We start from the raw sequence: 6,839 nt of genomic DNA, 5'->3' as shown, positions 1-6,839 counted from the left end.
GGAAGAGGAGGAGGAGGAGGAGGAGGTGGGGAGGAGGAGGAGGAGTCTTTAAGCTTGATTGCACCTGCCAATGAAGCTTTAGTTTCCTTTGTAATAATAATTGAAGAAATAGACGGTGGTATAAAGGCAAGCAGACTCAGGGACAGGGAGTTAAACTGGACAAAAACTTGACCTTCAGAAACTGGTGCAGGAGTGGAAACTCTCACTCTCTCAGACCAGCACTGTGGAGGGAAGAATCTCAAACTGATGAAGTCTGTAGGGGTGACTGTAAGAGGTACCATCACGAAATAGAAATGTAGCTATTGCTCCCATGATGTTGCTGCCCCTGAAGAGCCAAAGGCCACTGCAGGGGCTGTGTTTGTCAAAGGCAGAAGCTGGCAAGATGGGCTTCAAATAAAGCTAAGGTACAGGAACTCATTGGAACCTAGATGCTGGCAATCAAGATGGTTCCAGAAGCTTCAGCTTATTATATTCTTGAGTTAGTTCCCTTAACCTGTTACCACTACAAAAGCTCTAAGAAGAGAAGAGAACAATGGAAAACCCATGAAGACCATTTGATAATGCAGCCAGCTTAGATGATTTGGCCCTTGTCAATATGATAAACATGAACAGATTTTAGCATAGATGTGAAAGCTCAAGCAGCACAACATAGAGGACCTACAGAGTTTCCATGTTTTGTTAACCTCTGATCACATTGGATTCTATGGCATTTGTGTCAATAATTATTCCCAAGAAGAATTTCTCAGCAAGAACCTCCCTTGGTACCAGCTTAGAAATCATATAGCAGAGACTCTATGCAGCACATGGTATTTTTTTTTTTTTGCTATATAAATGCAAAATAGTATCTAGGAAACTAGACCATATCATCACAGAAGACCTTCTGATACCTGTTGTCTTTCTCAGGGTGGCCACCTTCCAAATAAATGAGGAATATTTATATTGCTAGTGCAGAATTGGTCAGTGAAGAATTGGCTTAGATGTGAGGATCCTCACTCCATCGGTCTCATTCCACTTTGTTTGCTTAAACAGAACTCTAGCTTATTAACCCAATTCTATTTCATTGACATACATGAACCAAATGTAGTTGGCCAGATTGTCACTCAACCCACTGATACCTATGCTTCTGAATGTACATAAATAATGTGATTTGTTGTTGCTCTCCTTGGGAATGAATCTTTGAAGATGAGAATGTTTACAGTTGCATTCCACTCACAATCATTGACACTGCAGACTTTGAGAATATTTCCTTCATCAGAAGAGAGTAAAATTTCCTGGGGTTATATACACACTGGAATTCTTTAAAAAAAAAAAAGTGTCTATACATGTATGTTTCTGTCTGGGAAGAGTTCACGGCTTTGAAAACACAAGAGATGTGCAAATGTAACAATAGGTTGTATATGTCTTTTACAAAGTACTAATTTAGAAGTGGTAGATACTTTCCTATTTATGTTAAGTTTTTCTGAGGAGAAGCCATTCTCCATTTTGAACTAGTCAAACAGCCCCCATCCCTTTGCTGTGTTCAAATCTCTACGTTATCTACTTTTGCTTGCAAGGCACATTTTTGTCGTGGAACTTGTAACAGTGAGAATCATTTAATGAGTTATCAGCAAACACGGAAAAGAACTTTGATTGAATTTCATAAGCTGCTTAAGATTCCTGTGTTCTTGGATTGCAATGAATGTTTACACTTCTGCTAATAAAATTCTATCACGCAGATGACAGGTACCAATTAAAGGCAATCATAAGGCATGCTCTTTCTGTATTCTCTGAAGCAGAATCTTTAGAAGCTGGTTTGTTGAGTATCATCTGGCACAGAATATCTTTGATTCTCAGCAGGTTCCACAGCCTGTGGGATTTCAGCCATTCCAATGTGGGAGAGCCAGAGGAAATAGAAAATGATTTTAGGTGTGCATTGAAGCATGAAGATCAATTTGTGCTTTAAGCTGTTGAAACAGTGATATCTGTTTTAGCAGATGAATACAGGTCACGGCAGCAGGCAGATCTGCACAGATAGACTAGCTCATATGTAGAAATATCTATTTCTCTCTAACCTGAACTCTTAGCAGGCATTTCCTGCCAGAGGTCAGCTCCTGTCCCAGGAAAGTCACCAGTAATGAACCCAAGCACCTTCCAGCTTATGGTCTAAAACTCTTTGTTACCCTTAGAATCCGGTCTGTGGGGACACTTTTATAAGCAGTTGGCCTGGAAGTAGCCCGCTCTGTTTCTGCTCATATTCCATTGAGTAAATTCTGTCACCCCTGACCTCATGAAAAGATGAAAAATATAATGAAGCTGAGCATGTACACAGAGGAGAAAATAAGGTTTTTGGAGTAGGTATGTATTTTTATAGTATTAGTGTATGGTTTCTGCTCTAGTCAAACAAAATTCACTCATTGGTAGGTACAAAGCTGATAAACACAACCAGGAGAACGAGTCAACTTCGTAACTTAGAACAAGGAGAGCTTGCTTGCTAGCATTCTTCAGTGCAGTGCTTCAACAGACAAAGCCAGGGGGATTTTTCTCTTATTTAATTATTTTTGAAAATCTACATGTGCTCACTTAGGGAACATTTACTGTCACATGTAAGGGTGCCTGTGCCCTGGAATACTCTTCGCCTGACCCTACCTGCCCTTGGGGGTTGGGGATGAGGTGGTGCAGAGTCAACAACACAAACTCCAGGTAGGAAACACTGCAGCAAGCTCATCTGAACACTGCTTCAAGCTCTTTCAATACCCTCCACCCACACCTCATTGGCCCTAAGAAAGCATCTCTTCTAAACAGCAATTTCCAATTGGCTGGCATTGTCTGCACCAGCAATCTTTGGTCTCTCAGGAAGTCCTCAATTAGCTCTTCCTGTAGGAAATAGTATGCTCAGTTTGAGATCATACATTGGATTTTCAAAATAAGTGATAGGTGGGATGCCTTTAGGTAGAGAACTTAGCCTAGTTTACTATGGGTTATGTTAAAGGGTATCAGTCAGAGGTATTTTAACACTCTGTTGACGGAAGGAAGGGAGTTACAAATTAAGGAAGGAGACAGATTGCATGTTCTAGGATGGCAAAACCCATGTTGCTACTTGCTAGCTAAGCCTAACCCAGCTCTCCAGCACCCATTAACTTCCTGTGAGGTTAAAGACAAACCAGGATCAGGGCAGCTTTCACTTCAACACAAAATGGAATGGGAAACCAGTAACAAAAATTCCAGTTAGTCCTTCTGTCTAAAGCCCACACCTTGAGTTTGGAGCCACACAGTAATCTTTATCTGACCACAAGACTGCAACAGAAATGATAGTGGGCATCTGGGTTCCTTGTTTCTTAATTTTACTGTTACTTTATTCAAAAGCTCAGGTACGGGCCAGAATGATGGCTCAACAGATAAAGGTCCTTGCCATGAAGCATGCTGACCTGAGTTGGAGCTCCAAAACCTACATTGTGGAAGAAAGAGAACCAGCTCTCTCAAGTTGTCCTCTTAACATCTACACACAAGTGTGAACTCAAATGCTCCCTCTCCCCACAAAGTAAATGTATCTAAAAAGGTAAATACATAGGATCTGCAGAGAAGCATCAGTGGCTAAGAACACTTGCTGTTCTTGTAGAGGATGTTGGTTTAATTCCTGGCACCCATATTGAGGCTTACATTTGCCCATAGCTTTAGTTATTCTAACCTCTAGGGGCATCAAGCACACATGTGGTGTCCATACATGCATGCAGGCATAAGGCTCATATGCATGAAATAAAGTAAAGAAATCTTTAAAACAACAAAGCAAAGCTCACATGTCCTGTCTTCTGTCACCCTGTCTGAGGGCATGGCCCAATCTTCACAGTTACATTCAGCTCCAGTTTCCTATAATATTTCCATATCTCTAGCTGTTATCTAAAACAATAAAAGATAAAACACCATTGAAGAAGCATCAACAGCCAGTTAAAGGGCTAAGCCCCTGCCCACCACAGTTAGATGGTAAAATACTATTGCTGCAGACACCATACACTTTGGTTGTAGAGTAATCAGACATGGATTATTCAGGAAACCTCTTTCTTACTGGGTAGTTTTCATAGTGATAAAAGGTGTAGTGCAAGTTGCTGAGGAGAAAAGCTACCAATGATCTTACAAGCAGTGGATCCTGCAAGCTACAGTACCAATTTGCCAGGCAAGATATGCCTATGCAACAATAGGATCATGGAGGTTATAGAGGCAACCAACCATTTTCTGATTGGATTTGAGGACTGCATCACAGGTACTGTACATTTGATCATGTGCCTATTGTTTTGGAGGTCCTAGGTCCTAGAGGGAAACTATTATTTTTGTTTTGCTAAGTGGTTATGTTAAACTTCTAAATATTTATGTTTATGCTTATAGATTTGTGCTGCTCTCAATCTTTGTCAGAGAAACATCTTTTACCAGTGGATAGCAGTTAATGCAGATGTACAGTTTATGAAACTGTTGAAAATAAATGACTGTGAGCACTCATCCACAAATGGAGGATCTATGCTAACTCCTATACTCAAAGACTCAGGTAGCATCATGGAAGAGAGGGCAGAAATGCTGAATGAGCTGGAGGATGGAGAGGAATGCTCTGAAATGCTGTCTTCTGGATACAAAATGACCACTGCATCCAGGAGCTTACAACAGCTATGGTTACCTGAAGATCAAGCCAACCAAAAAGTCCTAGCACAGATGGGGGAAGGGCTCATGAAGTGCAACCTTTAGAAAAGGAACTCTTAATAGTTGATAGCTGTTGGAAAAGGCTAAGTCATTGTCCATTGTCTAATAGTAAGCTACTCGTGCTCTGGATGGTAAGCTACCAGTGCTCTGGATTACTCACCCATGATGATGTGCACAGCACTAATTGGATTCAGTAAGTTATAAAAAAAATATAGAAAGAGAAAGAAAGAAAGAAAGAAGGAAAGAGAGAAAGAAAGAAAGGAAGGAAGGAAAGAAGGAAGAAAGACAGAAAGACAAACAAAAGAGGACATGTATTATGAATGGGACACATTGAGGAGAGCCCAGAAGCCAGGACTTCCTCTAGGAAACTTTGTGTTGTGTATTGTTGTTCCTTCCAGAACGATCCTCACTCCAGGAGTGATATGGTTCAGATTATAGACTGTAGCGCCCCTTCGTAAGTGGCTCCTCCAATAACAAATATGATGATATCCTGAGGCCACTCTCTGAGTGTGCTGGGGTCTAAACAAGGACGGAGGTTTTCCTTAAGCTTTCCTTTGATGAGATGGTCCAGAGTCTCATGCAGGCAAGACTGGTGCTGCGTAACTACATTCTCTACTCCCCTCAGTCCTTTGAGAAACTGGTAATAACCACGGCATTCTTTGTGGCTGAAGCGGTCACCTCCTCTAACCCATTTACCACCATATTCAACAACTGCAGACACAAGCTTCCAATACTTCTCAGCAATACCTTTACTCCTGAGGTCCACTATGAGCCCTGGCAGGCTGTTGGTGCTACGGTGCTCGTAATGTAGAGCATTAAGTATGACCAGGCGAACTGTATCAAATTGTGACTTTTGGATTCTGCAGGAGTCTCTTCACATTCTGAAGAGCACTAGAATGGTCATTCTGACAGGCCACCTCTTGCTCAACCTCTGAAACCTCCAGCAGATTTCACTCACTGACTAACCAAGACAGTTCTCCAACCACTGCCATGTGTTTTGAGACAGTCCCAGACATCTTCTTGAAGTATGGATAATTTTCAACAAAGGCCTTCATGTCTGCTATGTATTCTAGCTTTTGGTGCTCTTCTGGAAGTCTTCCATGAGATTCTTTGTATTACTACCAGTCTTGGCAAAGTTCGGGTACATGTTATTAGGATAGAATTCATCATTTTCAGCAGACAGGACCATCTCTCTTAAGTCTTTGCTGATTCCTGACACTCTGGAAAGATCAATCTGGTTGTTGTTAATGCCTAGTAGTTCATGGACCATATGTCCACTGGTTGAGCAGTGGGGTGATGGCGTCATCGCAGAGATTCAGAATGGGAAGCAATAGAGGAACCTCTGTCTGCCATAATTCAGAGAGTTGGTACTCTTTACTTATCACTTGCTTAACACATTCTCTTTGCAACCTCTGATGAAAACTTATAACAAATCATGGGGCACTTCTTCAGAGACAAAAGGAGAGCTGTCAGCCCTGGTGTTGTTCTGGATAGCAATTCAGGGTCCCAATTTCAACCCTGACAGCAACTCAAAATATTGAGGGAAAACAAATATGGATTTACAGGAATGTAATCACCATAAAATTCCTGAACTTCAGCCACAACTCCCTGCTCATCAGCTTCAGCCAATGACTTTACATCACTCTTACTGATCACATTACTGAAATAAATAAAATATATGCTGTATTTGGGTCTTCGGAGCTCCTGGATCAGATAATCCACATTCTCTTTTGTAGGTCAAAGGAAACAAATTGCCTTTAGGTGTTTCATGATCTCTCGATTTTGAGAATCAATTCGTTTAAAGAGGTATGCACCCTTCTGAAGAATCTGACTTTGTGTACCATACCATACCAGTCGTTTCTTTATCCATGAGAACTACCTTCATGCCGGCCTGCTGTCCTCTATCAGTTTGGAAATTTACTGCTTCACAGCAAAGACCATGCTCATGGTAGCAAATTGACAGGTGCCCCACAGCCCTCCCTACCCACTTTCCAGGCTAAATTAGCCCTCCATTATGGGAACTTGTAATGCTCAATCACACATGGAATGTGAAGACCTGCCTTTTAGCAGCTAAATCTTCTGTTTGGTGGAGCATTGTTCCTACTTCCTTCTGAATCTCAATAGTGAGCACTTTCAGGGGTTGACTCACATCATCTCATGTGCCTAGAGAAGGGACC

At 41.5% G+C, this 6,839-nt stretch overlaps 1 pseudogene; it reads right to left on the bottom strand.

Annotated features, from left to right (window-relative positions):
• Nucleotides 1–3,089: 3,089 nt before the first annotated feature.
• LOC116091641 lies at nt 3,090–6,609 on the bottom strand (annotated as a pseudogene).
• Between the last annotated feature and the right edge of the window lie 230 nt (nt 6,610–6,839).

Source organism: Mastomys coucha, unplaced genomic scaffold (genome assembly GCF_008632895.1).
Source record: "Mastomys coucha isolate ucsf_1 unplaced genomic scaffold, UCSF_Mcou_1 pScaffold15, whole genome shotgun sequence".
NCBI classification, from domain to species: Eukaryota; Metazoa; Chordata; class Mammalia; order Rodentia; family Muridae; genus Mastomys; species Mastomys coucha.
The sequence above is the reverse complement of the archived record's forward strand: the minus strand, read 5'-3'. Positions and strand labels throughout refer to the sequence as shown.